Source organism: Rhinoderma darwinii, chromosome 5 (genome assembly GCF_050947455.1).
Source record: "Rhinoderma darwinii isolate aRhiDar2 chromosome 5, aRhiDar2.hap1, whole genome shotgun sequence".
In the NCBI taxonomy this organism is placed as follows: Eukaryota; Metazoa; Chordata; class Amphibia; order Anura; family Rhinodermatidae; genus Rhinoderma; species Rhinoderma darwinii.
The window spans coordinates 57506434-57527425 of record NC_134691.1 but is presented as its reverse complement, the minus strand read 5'-3'; the positions used below and the strand labels follow the sequence as shown (position 1 = coordinate 57527425).

General features: G+C 45.0%; 1 protein-coding gene across 2 annotated transcripts in view; it reads left to right on the top strand.

Annotated features, from left to right (window-relative positions):
- Positions 1 to 647: 647 nt before the first annotated feature.
- Positions 648 to 20992, top strand: part of CPNE3 (copine 3) — a 78056-nt gene continuing 57711 nt past the window's right edge. The window contains exon 1 of one of the 2 annotated variants that reach the window (XM_075826027.1): positions 648 to 755. The gene's annotated coding sequence lies outside the window, so the exon portion shown is untranslated. Of the gene's footprint in view, positions 756 to 795; positions 877 to 20992 lie in introns of those variants that run through there. The other variant, XM_075826028.1, reaches the window with a different exon arrangement.

Below are 20992 nucleotides of genomic sequence, written 5' to 3'. Positions count from 1 at the left end.
GCATTTGAGGAACAAGAGCTCAGAATGGCAGGGGCGCCACCCCACAGGAAATACGGAAGTCCAGGTATACTGTGGCATCCCATTTGGCTGCCTAAAATAAAAAGTAAGTATTGTAATAAAAAAAACAAAAAAAAAACCAAAAAAAAACCACTTTCAAATAGAAATAAAACAAAAACAATAACTCACAATAGGTGGTAAAGAGCCAGCGACCTTATTTACCTATGGTCCCAAACAGTGGCGTAGCTATAGGGGTCGCAGCGGTCGCAATTGCGACCGGGCCCCGAAGCCAGGGGGCCCACGGCTACGCCCCTGGTCCCAAACCACTCTCACTCCAATCCTGGGCACATAAATATATGTGGGGCTTAAATGACACAGGATAATAGCAATTGGTTTTATAGTTCCATAGTTTGTACGGTTGAAAAAAGACACATGTCCATCAAGCTCAACAAAGGAATGGGAAAAATTTGGTTTTCATGCAACCTCTACGGCAGATAAACGTAACAGAAGTGTGTGTGAACCCGGCCTAATCCCAGTCAGGTCAGACAGGCTGCACAGATTGAGCACACTCCTCACTACTAGGCAGCGCTCTGCTATGTGGCTTAGCAGAGTCTAGGTAATCCTGTCACTGGTCTGAGGGCGCTGGGAGGGGAGAAGAGAGGGAGGGGAAGATTTACCCAGCTCACTACACTACACAACACAACACACACAGAGGAAGCCAGGAGGGGACGTCGCCCAGGGGCTGCTGATATACAGAGGTGGGTGCCTGACTGTCCAGTTGTTATATACAGGGGCAGTGTCGGTTGCTGGGTGGGGTGTCTCTGTATTTTCTCATTGCAGTCCTGTGTCAGGGAGAGATCCTACATGAGCCAGGCCCCAGTAAGTGAAAAGTGATGGCACTTCTAATGTATATACAGCCATAGCAATGCCGCGCACAGCAGTTTCCCGAGGCATGTGGGTGTGTATAGGTCTAAATGTATATGCGCTCCTTGCATACAGTATTTACAATAGGGCTCGGCTAGAGATTTGTTGATCTAAGGTTCGGCCTATTCTACTCGCTGTATACACCTAAACAGAAGGTTTCTATAGGCAGAGATCATGTTTATATTCATTTGCGGATGGTAAAATCACTATGTAGATGTCTTATCATATACCGTTTAAGGGGGTTTTACACTGGACGATTATCAGGCAGACGAGTGTTCATATAACGCTTGTTGCCGATAATTACCCTGTGTAAACAGGGCAGCGATCAGATGAACGAGCAAACACTCGATCTGCTGATCGTATCAATTTAAAAAAGTGAAATATTCTGGTTGTCGGCAGCACATCTCCCTGTGTAATCAGGGAGACGCGCTGCCGACATAATAATAATGTATGGGGACGAGCGATCAGAGTAACGAGCACTCGTCCCCATCCATAGCTCCGTGTGACAGGAGCAAACGAGCGCCGATCAACGATGTCTCTTAAAAAAACAAACTAAAGTTGATATGTGTCTGATAACCTCGTGCACACATCAGTCATTTCTTCAGCGTGGTATCCGTTTTGTTAACGAATATCACACTGACTTATTCATTTCTATGGGGACAGAAACACATTCGTTTTTCTGCGGATCCTAATGCCTGATCCCCAAAACTCAGGGCAAGCGCTATCCCTGTCAGTTTTTGTGGATTGGCCTCGCCCATTTTGGTCATGGGTTCATTAATAAACAGACTGCACACGTAAGCCGTCTGCGGTCCCGGTTTCTGCGGCCGTATTAAAGGACAAGGATGTGTGCATAAGCCCCTATATTAGCAATGCATAAGGATGTGTGCATAAGCCCCTATATTAGCAATGCCTGGGCCACGTGTTGTAGGGGGTCTGTGGTTTTATATAGAAGTGTTCTCCAGGATGAACAATAATAAGCTCTGGATGTGCCTGCACTTTATGACATGGGTCCTGCACTAATGTCGGGGACCCCGGCTGTGGGGACCGCTCTGTGGAGATTTACAAATACTTTTTTTTTCATATATTATGATATTTCTTTGAACATAGATGAAAAACAGTAAAAAGTCAGCAAAAACTAAAGTTGCGCCCTGCTGGGTAATATGGCACATATTATACTGAGAATTCTTAGGTCCTGTTCACACGACATGTTTCCAGGCGTATTTTAGGGTGTGAATGCTAGTATGATGGCTCCAAAATACACGCTTGTAAAAATCAATTATGAAGACTAAGGAATCATGAACACGGCAAATAATAATCTTTATATAGCGCCAACATATTCCGTAGCATGTTATATTTCAGAGGGAACGTGTACAAAATCAGACATCAGAGAGTAATAGTTCAAACAAGAGGAGTGAGGGCCCTTCTCCCAAGAGCTTGCAATCCTTTGAGGAAAGAGGGGTGACACAAAAAGTAAAAAGGGCTTGATTTGTACAATTGTCCGGCCATCTTTTATACAAAATTGGAGAAGACACATGAAGCTGCATGAGCCAGAATCTGTACAGACCCAGATATGAAGTGCATTAGGGACAGGTGTATGGATTGTGAGAGATATTGATTCATGAAATGAAGGTATCTGGTTCCGAGGAATAATAAAAACAGGGAAGTCACATCAGGGAATGTGATAGGCCTCCGCAGGGCACGCTTAGCTCTGTAGATGTTGGGAACTAATCTGATTGCCCGAAGTAGCGTATTCCAGAGGACTGGTGCAGCACAAGAGAATTCTTGGAGACGGGAGTGAGAGGTTTGAATTTTTGAGGATGTTAATCTTTGGATCGTTGGCAGCATGTAGAGCCTGAGTAGGGTGGTAGACAGAGATGAGGGAGGAGATGTAAGGAGGTGCAGCACTGTGGAGAGCTTTTTGAGTGAGAGATATAAACCTTTAATTGAATTCTAAAGTGAATGGGCAACCACTGCAGTGACTGGCACAGGGTAGAGGCGTTGGTGTAGCAGTTGGCAGAAAGATGAGCCTGGCTGCTGCATTGAGGATAGATTGGAGAGGAGAGACTTTAGTGAGAGGAAGACCGACTAGTAATGAGTTACAGTAGTCAAGACGAGAGTGAATCAGAGCAACAATGAGAGTTTTGCCGGTTTCCTCAGTAAGAAAAGGGCGGATTCTGGAGATGTTTTTGAGGTGCAGGTGACAGGAGCCTGAAAGTGATGGAATATAAGTAGTAAAGTAATGCTCTGAGTCATACATAATCCCAAGACAGCGGGCGTGCTTTTTAAAAGTTATGGTAGTGCCACACACTGAGATGAAGACCTCAGGTTTAGGGAGGTTAGTAGATAGTGGAAACACAAAAATATTTAGGGGGGAATATATCAACCTTTCAGCGACAGTTTTATGGTGTAGAAAAGTTGCAAAAGGGCCCGAAAGCTGCAATCTGCAGTGCAAATTGCGACTTTTTTACGCCACTTTTTTTTTTAAAAAGGGCATGGATTCCCAAAAGGGAACGGGGCCACAGCGGACAACAAATGTATTATAATTTGTCAGAAAACTGCGTAAATTATAGTGGAAATCTACGCCAGCTCCTAGCTAGTGTAGATTTCACTCTGTGGAGCATAGCAAGGTAGAGACACAGTCCACCCAAGGTAGAGGCCTCGTACATCAGACTACCTCCAGTCCCTATTTCCCCCTTCAGACAATAGTTAAAAATCTAATAAAAATAAAATAAAAATTATGCTCACCTCTCACTCCTCTTCGGTTCTCCTCCGCATCAAGCAGATCGCACAAGGTACTGACACCAGGTAGCGTCAGGACGTTATATCCGATGCAGCACTGATGAAATTGAGTGCTGTGTCGCATGTAAGGCCCTGACTTTTCTCAGTGTCAGCACCTTGTATGAGCCGCTCTGGAATTCCTAGAGACCCGGAGGGGTAAAAAAAGAGCTGTGAGATGAGTATAATTTGTTTGATTTTATGTCTGGTTAGGGGGTGGGAATGGATAATGCGCGGCCAGCGGAAAGATGCAATAGAGCTATTAACCCCTTCCCTCTATGACCTTCCTGACAGAGCCTCATTTTTCAAATCTGACATGTTTCACTTTTTGTGGTAATAACTTCGGAATGCTTTTACCTATCCAAGCGATTCTGAGATAGTTTTCTCGTGACACATTGGACTTTATGTTAGTGGCAAAATTTGCTCGATACATTCAGTATTTAATTGTGATTTTGCGAAAAATGACAAAAATTAGCATTTTTCTTAATTTAAATGTATCGGCTTGTGAGGCTGGGTTCACACGACCTATTTTCAGACGTAAACGAGGCGTATTATGCCTCGTTTTACGTCTGAAAATAGGGCTACAATACGTCGGCAAACATCTGCCCATTCATTTGAATGGGTTTGCCGACGTACTGTGCAGACGACCTGTCATTTACGCGTCGTCGTTTGACAGCTGTCAAACGACGACGCGTAAAAATACAGCCTCGTCAAAAGAAGTGCAGGGCACTTCTTTCAGACGTAATTTGAGCCGTTCTTCATTGAACTCAATGAAGCACAGCTCAAAATTTACGGCTGTCAGAGAAGCCTCGCAAAATGCGAGGAGCAGCATTTACGACTGAAACGAGGTAGCTGTTTTCCCCTTAAAAAGAGTCTGTCTTTTCAGACGTAAAAGCCTGCTACTGTGTGCACATACCCTTATAGCTTTAGCAGCAATTTCTAAAATTTTCTAGAAAATGTCAAAGGGCTATTTTTATAGGGGCCAGTTCAGTTGTGAAGTGGCTTTGGGGGCCTTATATATTAGAAACCCCAATAAGTCACCCCATTTTAAAAACTGCACCCCTCAAAGTATCCAAAACAGCATTTAGAAAGTTTCTTAACCCTTTAGACATTTCACAGGAATTTAAGGAATGTTTACAAATTTAATTTTTATTTTATTTTTGCAGAAATTCATATTTTATCAATTTTTTTTTGTAACACAGGAGGTTTTAAAAGAGAAAGGGAATTCAATATATATTGCATAGATTCTGCAGTTTTTACAAATATCCCACATGTGGCCCTAGTGTACTAATGGACTGACGCACCGGCCTCAGAAGCAAAGGAGCACCTCGTGGATTTTGGGGCCTCCTTTTTATGAGAATATATTTTAGGCACCATGTCAGGTTTGAAGAGGACTTGTAATGCCAAAACAGTGGAAACTCCCCACGAGTGACCCCATTTTGGAAACTACACCCCTTGGGGAATTTATCTAGGGGTACAGTGAGCATTTTGACCCCACAGGTTTTTTGCAGAAATTACTGGAAGTAGGACGTGAAAATTACAATTCATATTTTTTCCAATATAACGTAGGTTTAGCTAATTTATTTTCATTCTCACAAGGACTAAAGGGAGAAATTTCTTTACAAATGTTGCTGTGTTTTTTCTCAGAGTAAAACAATACCCCACATGTGGTCATAAACGGCTGTTTGGACACACGGCAGGGCTTAGAAGGGAAAGAGCGCCATTTGGCTTTTGGAGCTGAAAATGAGCAGGAATGGTTTGCGGAGGCCATGTCGCATTTGAAAAGCCCCTGAGAGACCAAAACAGTGAAAACGCCCAAAAAGTGACTCCATTTAGGAAACTACACCCCTTGAGGCATTCATCTAGGGGTGTAGTGAGCATTTTGACCCCACAGGTGTATCATAGCTTTTATTAGGATTGGGCAGTGAAAATTAAAAAAATCCTTTTTCTTCAATAAGACGTAGTTTTAGCTCAAAATTTATCATTTTCTCAACAAATAAAGGAAAAAAACAACCCCAACATTTGTAAAGCAACCTCCCTGGAGTACGGAAATACACCATATGTAGTCATAAACTGCTCTTTGGGCACACGGCAGGGCTCTGAAGAGAAGGAGCACCATTTGGCTTTTGGAGTATAGATTTTGCTGGATTGATTTCTTGGCACTATATCACCATTGCTACGCCCCTAAGGTACCAGTACAGTGGAAACTCCCCAAAAGTGACTCCATTCATGAAACGACACCATGTGAAGAATTAGGGGTGTAGTGAGCATTTTGACCCCCACAGGTGTTTTATAGACTTTATTAGAATTGGGCAGTGAAGATAAAAAAAAATCATTTTCTTCATATGTGGTCATAAACTGCTGTTTGGGCACACAGTAGGGCTCAGAAGGGAAGGAGCGCCATGTGGCTTTTGGAGTGCAGATTTTGCTGGATTGGTTTCTGGGCGCTATGTCGCATTTGCAAAGCCCCTGTGGGACTAAGGCCTCATTTACACGAGCGTAATATACGCGCGTGCGACGCGCGTGCTTTTCACGCGTGTCGTACGCACCTATATTACTCTATGGGGCAGTTTAGACGATGCGTGAATTTTGCGCAGCGTGAGTGCGTTGCGTAAAACTCACGACATGTTCTATAATCGTGCGTTTTTCACGCAACACGCACCCATTGAAGTCAATGGGTGCGTGAAAACAACGCATGCCACACGGACGCTACTGCGTTGCATGCGCGAAAATCACGCAAGAGCTGTCAAAAGGATGAATGTAAACAGAAAAGCACCACGTGCTTTTCTGTTTACAAACATCCAAACGGAGTGTCAAATTAGAGATGAGCGCACCGAACTTCACCGGGTTCGGCCGAACTCGTTTTGACCGAACCCGGCAAAAAATGTTCGGGTACGCGACGTCAGGAGACAGTCACTGCCCACGGTGCTGAAAGACTTAAACTGTTTCAGCACCATGGACAGTGACTTTCGATCGCCATATACATATACATGTAAAAAAAAACAGAAGTTCGATCTTACCGATAAGTCCCGGCTCCTTCCTCCAGTCCGACCTCCCGGGATGACAATTCAGGCCAAGTGACAGCTGCAGCCAATCACAGGCCAAGCACAGGCTGCAGCCAATCACAGGCTGTAGCGGTCTCATGGACTGCCGCGTCATCCTGGGAGGTGGGGCCGGATGACAAGAGAGGGACGCGTCACCAAGGCAACGGCCGGGAGACCGGACTGGAGGAAGCAGGCAGTTCCTGGTAAGTTTGAACGTCTTTTTTTATTCACAGGTTGCTGTATATTGTGATCGGCATTCACTGTCGAGGGTGCTGAAAGAGTTACTGCCGATCAGTTAGCTCTTTCAGCACCTTGGACAGTGACGGGCGTCGACTAGCCTCATCTCTATGATGGCGGCTGCGCGAAAATCACGCAGCCGCGCATCATACACGGATGACACACGGAGCTGTCAACTGCCTTTTGCGCGCGCAAAACGCAGCGTTTTTTGCGCGCGCAAAACGCACACGCTCGTGTAAATCAGGCCTAAAACAGTGGAAACCCTGCAGAAGTGACCCCATTTTTGAAACTACACCCCTCAAGGTATTCACCTAGGGGTGTAGTGAGCATATTAATCCCGCAGGTGTTTTGCAGAAATTAGTGTGCACTCAATTTTGCAGAGTGAAAATGGGATTTTTTTTTATAGATATGCCAATATGTGGTGCCCAGCTTGTGCCACCATTACAAGACAGCTCTCTAATTATTATGCGGTGTTTCCCGGTTTTAGATGTGGCCCTAATCTATTGCCTGGACATTCGACCTTTGTAAATCGCCGAGGCTCTGATGTGAAATAATAAAAGTAACCCCTGAGAAGTGACCCCATTTTGTAAACTACACCCCTCAAGGCATTTATTAAGTGGTGTAGTGAGCATCTTCACCCCACGTCTTTTCCATAAATGATTGCGCTGCGGATGGTGCAAAGTAAAAATGTAATTTTTTTCCTAGATATGCCATCTCAGTGGCAAATATGTCGTGCCCAGCTTGTGCCACTGGAGACACACCCCCCAAAAATTGTTTAAAGGGTTCTCCTGGGTATGGCGAGGCCTTGTATGTGGAAGTAAACTGCTATTTGGGCACACTGTAGGGTTCAGAGTGGAGGGAGCGCCATTTGGCTTTGGAGTGTGGATTTGCTTGGTAGTAGTTTTGTTTGGAGTTTTACTAGTATTTTAGTTTATAATGTGGGGGCATATGTAAGCCAGGCAGAGTACATCAGGGGCATAGTCAGGGGGTATAATAATGGGGTAAAATAATCCATAGATCTGTGTTACGCTGTGAATCAATCCTTTCTGCACAGGCCAGTGTCGCACTGATAAATGTCCTTTTTTTATCCCCCTTTTGGTCCACGCTCTGCACCTTTGCAGTTTGGGGAATTTTGCTGGGAAGGTGTTGTCCTGGTATAATACGGGTTCCCTCGATTCTAGCAGATATGTTTTGGTCCTCCCCTTCCTGGTTCCCTAATTTTAGGTCCTTGATAATTTGCCTCTTGAAACAGAAGAAATGTTCTTCTCGGGCCTTCACAGCTGCATATTTTTCCTTCCTGACTTATTGGAGCCTTGGTACCATTATGGGGTACATGCAGCTTTTTGACGGCTTTTTATCCTAATTTTTTTGGGAGGCAAGGTGACCAAAAACAAGCAATTCTGGCATGTATTTTTACGTTTCTTTTTTACACCGTTCACCATGCGTTATAAATTACATATTAACTTTATTCTGCGGCTCAGTACGATTCTGGCGATACCTAATGTATTGCACTTTTTTATGTTTTACAACTTTTTGCACAATAAAATTACTTTAAAGGTAATGTGTCGCTAGAAAAACATTTTATTTTTTTTAGTTAAACAGTTAGTGTATAGGTGATTAGACATTGTTCTAATTTTTTTATTTTTTTCACGAGTCAGGAAATATTATAAATTAGATTCTAATTTATAATATTTCCCAGCGCTGGTCACTAGATGGAGCAATTCCCAAAATTGCAGCATTGCATGTGGTAAAGCAACCACATTGCTTTATGCTGCAAAATTTGAGAAAACTCACTCGCTCTAGTGAGCTCTCAGAACCCCCCCTCCTTTATCCTGGCTAGTGCCGGGAGAAACGAGGGGATTGAACGGTCAAACCGCCTACACTGTGTGTCGCCATTTTTTGAGCTAACACACATTGTAGTAGGCTTACATACAGTGGTAAACACACACTAAAACACGAACATACATAGAAATAACTTACCTGCTCCTGCCGCCGCCGCTCCCTCCGGTCCGTCCGCACCGTCTGCTACCGCCGCTCCAAGTGCACAAGCCCGGAAGCCGCGACCGGAAGTAGTAATCTTACTGTCCGGCCGCGACTTCCGGTCCACAGGAAAATGGCGCCGGACGTCGCACAGTTTAACTTGGACTGTGTGGGAGCGGCGCATGCGCCGTTCCCACACAGATGGCGTACAGCATAGTGGATGGAACGGGCCCCGTTCGCATTCACTATGGGACTGTAGCTGCCGTATTCCATGTCTGTATGTGTCGTTAATCGACACATTCAGAAATGGAAAAAAAAATGGCAGCCCCCATAGGGAAGAAAAAGTGAAAAAATAAAAAAAAGTTAAACACAAACACACAAATAAATAAATGTTTAATAACACACTAAAGTCAAATTGATGTAAAAAAATTTTTTTTCGTGACACTGGTCCTTTTAAGGGACGGGTGTCGCGAATTTTTTTTTTTATATAATATTGCTTTTAGTATGTTATTAAAATACATTTTATTTATTTGTGTGTTACTTTTTTCTAACTTTTACTTCTCTATGGGGCTGCCATTTTGTTTTTCATCTCTGTATGTGTCGATTAACGACACATACTGAGATGGAATACGGCAGCTACAGTGCATAGGAGTCAATGAACCGGAGCCATTCCATTGACTCTGCTCTCTGTCTCTGTACTGCGCAGACGCAGGTCAGAGTCACACAGCAGAGCAGCTGTTTGCATGGAGATAGCAGGCGCCATTATGAAGACCAGCTGCACTGCAGGTTAGGTGTGTGTCTCTGTCTGTCCCACTCTCTATCTCACAGACCCCCGCTCTCATGACCCCTGACGGCCCCCCCCTGACGGGACCCCCCCTAACGCCCCCGACGGGACCGACGCCCCCCCCCCCCCTGTATGAAGGACACATGATGCAACTGTACAGGGAAAACCCTGAACGGTAAATCTCTCTAGTTGTGCTGAGACTGAGAGGTTCTTTAGTCACATCCCCAAACAGTCTCAGCACAACTAGAGAGATTTATCGTTCAGGGGTCTGGGAAAGCTGGGTGACCACCATTACCCCTCCTACTGGAGTGTGAGAGGTTCATTAGTCACATCCCCAAACACTCCAGTAGGAGGGGTAATAGTGGTCACCCAGCTTTCCCAGAAGCAGATATAACCAGGAAAGGGCTGGATGGACGGACTGAGGGTGCACAGGGTTTTTGGTGACCCCCCTCTGTCATGTGATCGGACCTAGGTTACCGGTTCATCAGACAGGGTTCATGTGACTATAAATCTGTCCATAACAAGAGACAGTGCACTCAGGACAAGCCCTGCCCTCATGCCGTAGTTGTGTGGTTCTGTCTGCAGTGATGGCGGTGGGTGGTTCTGACACCCGCCTCCCCCGTCGGGTCATCTCAGGACAGAAGGGAGCGTCCGGATTGGAGACACAGCGCCGCACCTGTCCTCAGGTTGGGTCTGGTATTGCAGTTCACCTCCATTGAAGTGAATAGGACAGAGCTGTAATACCACACACGACCTGAGGGCAGGTGCGGTGCCATGTTTTCCTGGACGACCCCTGTAAGACTTTTCCCGTGTGTGTGTGCGGCAGAGCGGAGTGTGCACGGGCGCCGCTGATACTTCATAGCCGCTTATCAGCTGTTTTGAAGAATCAGCGGCGAGCACCCCCCCCCCACACAGACACAAATCCCCCCAAACACGCAAAATCAAGTGTAATCAAGCATTTTTTTAATGTGTTTTTTTGCACGTAAAATGTGCAAAAAAAAAAACTGTATCAAATACACGGCGTGTGAACCGGTCAACTGAAAAATCATTCACTTCACTTTCATCATTCTAAGGGCTCATTTACACGAGCGTGTTATACGTCCGTGCGACGCACGTGATTTTCACGCGCGTCGCAGGGACCTCTATTGGTCTATGGGGCTGTGCTGACAGTTGCGTGATTTTTACGCAGCGTATGTCCACTGCGTAAAAGTCACGACGTCCGTTCTTTGAGCGTTTTTCGCGCATCACGCACCCATTAAAGTCAATGGGTGCGTGAAAACCACACATGTCGCACGGAAGAACTTCCTTGGGACGCGCGTGATTCGCGCAACAGCAGTGAAAAGGATGAATGAAAACAGAAAAGCACCATGTGCTTTTCTGTTTACAAACATCCAAACGGAGTGTCATAATGATGGCGGCTGCGCGAAAATCACGCAGCCGCGCATCATACGCGGCTGACACAAGGAGCTGTTAAGTGGCTTTTGCGCACGCAAAACGCCGCGTTTTTTGCGTGCGCTCAATGCACACGTTCGTGTAAACCCGGCCTAAGGCTGGATTCACACGAGCGTGTGCTTTTTGCGCACGCAAAAAACGCAGCGTTTTGCCTGCGCAAAAGGCACTTAACAGCTCCGTGTGTCAGCCGCGTATGATGCGCGGCCATCATTATGACACTCCGTTTGGATGTTTGTAAACAGAAAAGCACGTGGTGCTTTTCTGTTTTCATTCATCCTTTTCACTGCTGTTGCGCGGAATCACGCGTCTCCCACGGAAGTGCTTCTGTGCGACATGCGTGGTTTTCACGCACCCATTGACTTCAATGGGTGCGTGATGCGCGAAAAACGCTCAAAGAACGGACATGTCGTGACTTTTACGCAGCGGACAATCACGCAACTGTCTGCACGGCCCAATAGACTAATATAGGTCCGTGCAACGCGCGTGAAAATCACGTGCGTTGCACGGACGTATATCCCGTTCGTCTGAATAAGCCCTAAGGGTAAGGCCACACACAATGTTTACAACTGAAAAATTGGAAGCAGAATGCCTACAAGCATCTGCCCATTGGTTTCAATGGGAAATACAGCGTTCTGTTCCGAAAACCGGCACGTAAAAAGACGCCCACCAAAATGAAGTGCACATCACTTCTTGGGACGTTTTTGGAGCCGTTTTTCATTGACTTTATAGAAAAACAGCTCCAAAAACGGCCGTAAAAAAACGTGAGTTTGATTAAAAATTGGCTGAAAATCAGGAGCTGTTTTCCCTTTGTTTAGTAAGCGTGTGAACATACACTTTTCTTTAGTCCCACTCGGGGACTTGAAGGTCCAACTGTTAGATTATTTTTCTAGTAAATTGCACTACCTATATAGTGCAATGTATTAGATCTGTCAGTCATTCACTGACAGCAAGCTGATTAGCCTTCGCCTCCGGGCGGGGCCTAATCAGCTTCCGTAATGGAAGAGCAGGAGGCCATTGTTAGGCCTCCTGTTGCCATAGCAGCAGTCGGCAGCCCTGCTATGGCATGGCAGGGCTGCCGATCTGCTACCAACCACAAAGATGAAGCGATCCCTGCATCTAAGGGGTTAATGGCAGGAATCGGAGCTAGCCCTGGTTCCTGCCGTTACAGGTGGATGTCAGCTATGACATACAGCTGACATCCACCGCTGATGACGCCGGCTCAGCTCCTGAGCCGGCGCTATCTTGCCGGCGGCTACGGAAGCCTGAAAGTCTTCCGTACTGGGTATACCGGGAGGCCAGTGTTAGGTCTCCGGTTGCCTTTGCAGCCACCGGCACCCTGGCAATTTCATTGCTGGGGTGCCGATGAGCTGCAAACCTCTTAAATGCAGCAATCGCTTTTGACCGCTGCATTTAGGGGTTAATGACGGGGATCGGAACAAACCACGGTTCCCGCCATTTCCCTAGGGCGTCAGGTGTAACATGCAACCGACACCCGGGGATGCTGGCACCGACTCCGTTTCTGAGCCGGTGTCCCTCATATGGATACAGCAAAATGCGGGAAGCACTAGCTTTCCATGTCGTATCCATACGACAAATGTCAGGAAGGGGTTAAGGGACGTGCGCCGTATGCATCACCAGTCTTAGTTAATCTGTCCCTTAGTTCCACGTGAGTGCTCAGAGCCTGTACGGCACACATTGAGTCCCTATGGTTTATGTTTCTGTATGAATCTGCGAGAAAAAATCATGCCATGTTTCATTGAATGCTGTATTACAGAGGTATTCTTATATAGAAGCTTTGCTTTTAGGGCAGATTACTGTACCATATTTCGGCACTTTGCGACAGCACATGGAGGGCCATGGCTCCGTAATACAGAATTTTAAGTACTCTGTTTTCTGTCGTACGGGCTTCATATACCCAGCTCTGCCATGTGCATGAGGCCTTATTCTAGATGTAAATGATAAAATTGCAGTCAAAGGTGAACATACGATTTAAGGGTGACCTAAAGGTTAAGCTTTATAGAAGCAAAATGACGGCAGAACGTGGACCACGGTCTGGGAGGGGGTCATGACCCTAGAAGTCACTTTACAGCCGCACATACTTGTCGATGCTGGGAGTTTGCTGCCCCTGATCTTGAAGTATAACTGAGAAATAGCGGCATACGTTGTAGCTGTTTATTAATCTGTCCTCTCATGACACTGTTCTTTTATTACATGGAAAAAGATAATTACTGTATGTGATATATTTGTGACTCATTTAAGGAATTTGGAAAGTGTTTCAAAGCCACCTAAATGTTGTGGTGAATTATGACTCATTTATTCCATGGGGATATTTAGAATATCTGAACGGACAGATGACATGAATGGTGCTGAGGTCACTGGTTGCTTTCAGATAAAATATAATGTACTTGTCCTAGGAAATCATTGCCAGCGTTCCTGATACTTACAGCGTGATCTGCAGTCTGTGGGGTAATAAGACGTCTTGGTGAGCCTGAGGGTTACTATAACTTTCAAAAGTCTTCTGACATGTCGTAGTCGGGTGAAATTGAGTCCGAATACCAATTGGTTGGCTTGCCGAGAAAAGCCGATCATAAACAAAGCGGCACAGCGCTCACACGAGCGCTTCTGCCGCTTCGTTTTAGCGATCGGTGGGACTTTCAGTGCTCCGACCTCCACCGATCAGAAAACTTCTGACATGACATAGTGACATGTCAGAAGTTTTGAACGTTTAGTTACCCTTTAAGCCTACTCATTTATTATGGAATGGCTAGAACAGCGATTCCTGAATATGCTTCTATTGGAATTGGACAAACTCATAAAGGAAAAGCTGTCAGTCACTGTGTGAGCGAGAGGAGCAGGACTCACAGGCACCATTTAACCGCCTCCCGACATTTGTGAGTGCGGCAGCAGCAAGGGGTTAAACAGCTTTTTGCAATAAAAATACTGAATCAATTCTATTTCCCAATGTTTGCCGTGTTCATTAAGACATTTTGTATGATGTTGTTTTGACATTTTCAATATAACTTTTTCCAGACTTCTCAGCCATTGAGCAGGATGCCCATTAGGCCGGGGCTCTACAGGGACTAAACAAACACCCTTAGGGCTTGTCCACGCGTAGCGGAATTGCTGCGTATTTTCCATCCAGATTTGCGGACGGAAGATACGCAGCAGAATACGGTAGCAGCAAAGTGGATGAGATTTAACAAATCCCATCCACACTCTGCGTAAATGTTCTGATCCGAAATAAAACTGCGGTGAGTATTTTTTTGTACCACAGCATGTCAATTCCTGCTGCGGAAAGGGGGCTGAATTGCTGCGTTTTTCAGAGGAGAGGTCACCATCTCCCAGCATTGAGAAAAACGCCGCAAAATCCGCACCATTTTCTGCAGTAAAAAACACAGGAAATGGTGCGTTTTTTCCACAGTGGAACATCTGCTACTTTCAATGGAAATGAGGCAGCAATTCCGCTACGTGTGGACAAGCCCTTAGGCTGCAAGAAAATTGCTGTAGAAAATTTGCACCAAAACCACAGCAATACGCAAAAAATTTGCAGGTAAAGACCGCACCTAATCGTGCATTTTCCGATACGGTTTTACGTTTTGATGCGTTTTTTCAGCGTGTTTTTTTGCGATTTTCCTCAGCACTAGGCAGATACAATTCACAAGCGGAAACGCAAGATAAATTGACATACTGCGGATTCTAAAATACACACCACAGGTCAATCTCCGACCTGAAAAATACCGCAGCATGAGATTTCCTGGAATCTGACTATGCTGGTACTACAGGCAAATCCGCGCGGCAATAACCGCACGTAATACACATTGTGTGCATTGAGCCTTAGGACTTTTCCACACGTAACGGATTTGCTGCGGAAAATTTCCGCAGCATTTATGCATCAACTAAGAGACAATCCGCTGCGGAAAATTCGCACCATATCATGTGTTTTTTTACTGCAGAAAATAGTGCCGTTTTCTGGTGCATTTTTGTCAAGGGTTGTGTGATGGTGATATTTCTTCTACCTGTGATGTCATTTCCACCCCTGTAAGAAATTCTGCAGCGTTTCCATAGGAAATTACGCAGTACATCAGAAAAACGCAGGAAATCAGTCCAATAATTGCTGCGGAGCTAAAACGACGCAGGTGCATTTTTGGACTGAATTTTTCCGCAGCGTGTGAATGACATTTGTTAATCACACCCACTTTTCTGATACTGTATTCCGCTGCAAATATTCTGTCCGCAATTCCGAACGTAAAATACGCAGCAATTCCGTTAAGTGTGGACAAGCCCTTAGGCAAGATACACACACACACCGTGTTTTCCTGCATTTTTGTGCGTTTTACAAGGTGTTTTTAATGGTGTTTACGCATGTACAGAATTATACTAAATGAAAAACGCCCCGAAAAACGCGTGTTACATTTGAATAATGCTGGTGTTTTTAGAAGCTTTTTTTGATGCAGCTGAAATTGCCAGAAAAAAGTGTGAAGTAGGCCTTATAGCACTATAAAACAATCACGTTAAATCACAGTGCGAGGTCGCATAGAAAAACACCCCAGGTATATGGAAAAATTGCATGAAATATTATGCAATCATGATTTTACACTGGATTTTTTGCAATGTGAAATAGTATGAAATGTACTTGCCGCATGCATTTTTGGGTTGCATTCTAAGAAAATGTCTTATGTTGGCCCATTAAGAGCTAAACTGGCACCAGGAGTGGTGGATCTGACTCCCCGTCTACCATATTATGTCAAGCCAAGATGAATGAGAACTTCGATTTGCCTCTATTATAATGTTTTGTTTGTACATAATAGTGGGATTGGCAATGTATGTGGAAAGTTATTATCACACCATTATAAAGAGATCTTGTTCATTGTACTGTCCAACATGAAACAATTCTTTTATTTTTTATAGTTGAAAAATAAATAGAGGCCATGTCTTGTGTAAAGACTGATTCCTGTAAAAATGACAGTACAATAGCAAGACATAACGTTTCCCAACAGTCCTCCCTTACGCCACATTAGAAAATAATACATTCATAGTAGTACTTGACTGGAAGTAGGGACTGGGAGCCATCTTGTTTCTGCCGCTTCGTTTTAGCGATTGGTGGGGGTCCGATTAAAACTTTTGACATGTCACTATGACATGTCAATGGTTTTATGAATGTACAGGTACACTTTAAAATAAAGGTCCCTCCTGTAAAAGTTGTTGAAATTTAACTCTGCTGCCTGCTTGTTTTTGTAACAAAGTCTTTGGGAATGACGGAAACACGACTGTATTTTCATCTATCCATCACCGCCTTGCCCGGCAGTTCCCATGGATGCCCCCACAGTATAATGCCCCACACAGTATAATGCTCCCCTCAGCTGCCCCCATAAATGTATAATGCTCCCCTCAGCTGCCCCCACTCAGTATAGTTCCCCCCATAGCTGCCCCCACACAGTATAATGCCCCCCCATAGCTGCCTCCACAGTATAATGCCCCCGTTGCTGCCCCCACACAGTATAATGCCCCCAATAGCTGACCACCACTGTATAATGCTCCCCATAGCTGCCTCCACAGTATAATGCCCCCACAGTATGCCTCCCCACAACTGCACCCACAGTATAATGCCACCACACAGTATAATGCCCCCCATAGCTGCCCCATACAGTATAATGCTCTCTATAGCTGCCCCTCACACAGTATAATGCCCCCATAGCTGCCTCACACAGTATAATGCCCCCACAGCTGTCCCCACAGTATATTGCCACCCATAGCTGTCCCATACAGTATAATGCCCCCCATAGCTGCCCCATACAGTATAATGCCCCCATACAGTATAATGCACCCCATTCCATATAATGCCCCCCCATAGCTGCCCCTTACAGTATAATGCCCCCCATAGGTGTCCCATACAGTATAACGCCCCCTACAGTATAATGATCCCTCAGCAGCCACCATATCAGCCCCCCTTCCATACCCAGTATAATGTCCCCATATGTACCTAATAGAAAAATAGTAACAGAATTACTTACCTGTTCCTGTTCCCACGACAGGCGGAGGAGATCCTTTTCCTCTGCTGTGCTGTGAGTGACTCGGCGCAGCATTGAATTGAACTGTATCTGCGTCCTGAGGATGAAGATACAGTTGGTAGTGGGACTAGCGCGGTTAGCGATGTGTGGCAACGGGAGCCCTGTGAGCCCCCCATTCTTAGGGACCCGGTCACAACTGTGACGGTTGCGACCCCTATAGCTACGCCACTGGCTCTGTGCAGCCACTCCAGCTCCTCTACGGCAGAGGTCTCAAACTCAGCCGGGCAAATAGGGCGCCCATAGAAAAAATATGAAGTTGACGGGCCGCATTACTTTCAAATTTGATACAATACAAAATTATTGTTAATCAATTACTTATTTGAACTACTATAACACTATATTACTATAATAATAATACTACATTGCTATAACAATACTGCATTACTATAAGGGCTCGTTTACACGAGCGTGATATACGTCCGTGCAACGAGCGTGATTTTCACACGTGTCGCACGGACCTATGTTAGTCTACGGGGCAGTGCAGACAGTCCGTGATTTTTGCACAGTGTGAGTCCGCTGCGAAAAACTCTCGACATGTCTTATATTTGTGCGTTGTTCGCGCATCACGCACCCATTGAAGTCAATGGGTGCGTGAAAATCACGCATGCCTCACGGAAGCACTTCCGTGGGACGCGCGTGATTCGCGCAACAGAAATCAAACTATGAATGTAAACGGAAAAGCACCACGAGTGTCATAATGATGGCGGCTGCGCGAAAATCACGCAGCCGCGCATCATACGGGGATGACACACGGAGCTGTTAAGTGCCTTTTGTGCACGCAAAACGCACACGCTCATGTAAAACCGGCCTAACTACTACATTACTATAATAACACTACATTACTATAATAACAATACTACATTACTACAATAATACTGCTAGGTTTAAATTTACCGGAAATTTGCGAGTTTACTCCATGTGTATTTTAACAATCCAGTTTACTCTGGCTGCTCAGTTGGCTGCGTTTGGCAGACATAAGAATGTCAAGATTGGGCAGCCCTTTCTTTGATAGTGCCACAATGGCATCTGTAGATAGGGCCTCAGTGCCCTCTGTAGATAATGCCACAAACACACCCCCTTGTTGATAGTGCCACACACACACACACAGACCTCTGTAGATAGCTCCATTGGGGCTTCCTCTAGGAGTGGAATTCCCAGCCAGAGCGTTGCCGATGCTTTGGCCGTGAATTCCTCTGCTGGAGGAGCCCCTGATGTCACTGTCCATAGACAGTGAGTCAGGGGATCCTCCTGGACCGGAATGTGATGTCAGAGGCAACGCCAGAGCAGGAGTCCAGGCAGGGTGCTACTAGCACTCTGCCTTGGACTCCAGTTCTGCTCCTGACATCACTGTCCATATATGGACAGTGATGTCAGGGGAAAACCCGGAGCAGAGCGCTAGTATAGGGGCACTGGGGCACAGTCATGCTGGAACAGAAAAGGGCCGAGACCCAAATGGTTACTACAAAGTTGGAAGCTACAATTGTCTAAAAGTTCTTTACATTCTGTAGCGTTAACATTACCCTTTACTGGAAATAAGAGGCCAAACCTTGAAAAACAGCCCCATCCCTGCCGTGCAGATAAAACGCTTCACAATAATAGCACTTACAAGTGACTGGGGCAAATCTATCAAATAAAAAATGTCAAGAACTTCCTTGTGGCAAAGGTGGCATGCTATGACGATGCCAAGTTTAAAGTCACTGAGCTCTTCAGTACGACTGAAACACCTGAACTCAATAATTAGGAGGGATGTCTACATACTTCTGGCCGTGAAGTGTATTTGTCAAGACATTTTTAGGTTGAATGATCTTTTAAGAAATCGTTCCCTGCTTCCAACAGCCATGCATTCCTCCTTTCCACACATGGGTGAGAACTATAATTATGATGTAGGCGTGTCAGAGCTGTAGATGCCTCTGGGCAGACTTCGCATATATTCACACGCAGCCGTTGGGGTGCAGTTAAAAACAGATCCATTCTTGATGCGTTTTTTAACCGCTCCTCAACTGCTACGTGTGAATATATTGGGGTAGGTTCATACTAGGCAGATTTGTTGCCCTTGGGGTGTGTTCACAGGTGGTCAGAGAAACACGTAGTTTTACGCAGCATATGCGCCTGTTGTGTTCCTGCCCTAAGGGTATGTTCACACGGCTTCACCAAAAACATCTGAAAATACGGAGCTTTTTTCAAGGGAAAACAGCTCCTGATTTTCAGACGTTTTTTAAACCACTCACATTTTTCGCTGCGTTTTTTACGGCCGTTTTTGGAGCTGTTTTCAATAGAGTCTATGAAAAACTGCTACAAAAACGTCCCAAGAAGTGACCTGCACATCTTTTTCGCGGCCGTTTTTTTTACGCGGCTGTTTTTCAAAACAGCCGCGTAAAAAAACAGCCCGTCGGAGCAGAACGCCGTTTTTCCCATTGAAATCAATGGGCAGATGTTTGGAGGCGTTCTGCTCACGATTTTTCATCCGTTTACGGCCCGAAAAACTGCCGAAAATAAGCCGTGTGAACATACTCTAATAGTGACAGCCGCAAATATGGTCCTTTCCCTCCTACATGTCATGGTCCTTCGGTGTCGTGCTGTCTCGCCTCACGGATGCATTCTATGAGGGCCTATTCCACGTCCCCCTTAACATTCAGCAGACGTGCACCAGTCCTATGCGGGATCGTGATGTCACAAGGTACTCACGACACATCATGCGTCTGCGTAGGCCGAGACACAAGTCATTTTCAAGGGGGAATGGCCGCCAGTCATTCCCATGTACTATTTTACCAGCCCTGTGTTAGGGGATTACTGTGCAGTTTCCTAATATATTACTGTAAATGGACCTTTCATGTTGGTTTTGAGAAGTTATAATAATTTTATCACCTCTCGTCTCCACTTTTTGCTTCTGTTATGCAATTATTATGAAACCATTTGAATAAGGAGATGGCAGTGCGTACCAGTCAAGGATATTAGTCATTGTAATCTGATTACGTATTCTATAAGCCGCCTTTACCCAGCTAACTGATGTGACATGTTGCGCACTAACTGGCGGAGATCAGAAGGTGATATAAAAGTTTCTTGTAATTATTTATTATACTATTTCTATCTCGGACACTGCTGACTGTTACACTACCAGCCGACTGTTGACCCCATGTCATTTGCAGTACATAAAATTATGAATTTTCATGACAAGTGATGCTCCTCTTTTTGCCGTGTGCTGCCATTAAGCATGGAGCCGTGTCACAGGACGCAGTGAAAGTTGCTTAGACCCAGCCAAATAGATGCAGACCATAATACGGCTATGAAGCCCTTAGTGAGAGGGGGCCCATCACAGAACTTGCTAAATGCTTCACTTTATACAGTATATAACCAACCAAAGAAAAGTCACGACCGTATATTTTGAAATAATACAAACAAGGCTTTATTAAATGTTACATGAAACGTAAAAAATACATGAACAAACATTAAAAAACATGAAACTAGAAAGCCTTCACAGGGATAAAATGGAGTCAGAACACTGAAGCAGTGGAAAAAGTCCAGATGGCAACACAATGTCAAGATCTGCAGTATATAATAACGTATAGTATACAATATCAGGATGTATACACATAAATAAACATAGTAATACTTAAAGGGGTTTTCTGGAACTGAACATCTAAATGAATGCAGTTTGTAATATACTTGCGTTTGCATTGTTGTTTCTAACACCCTATTCCAAAGCCGGTCACGTGATGCGTCTCCAACAGTAA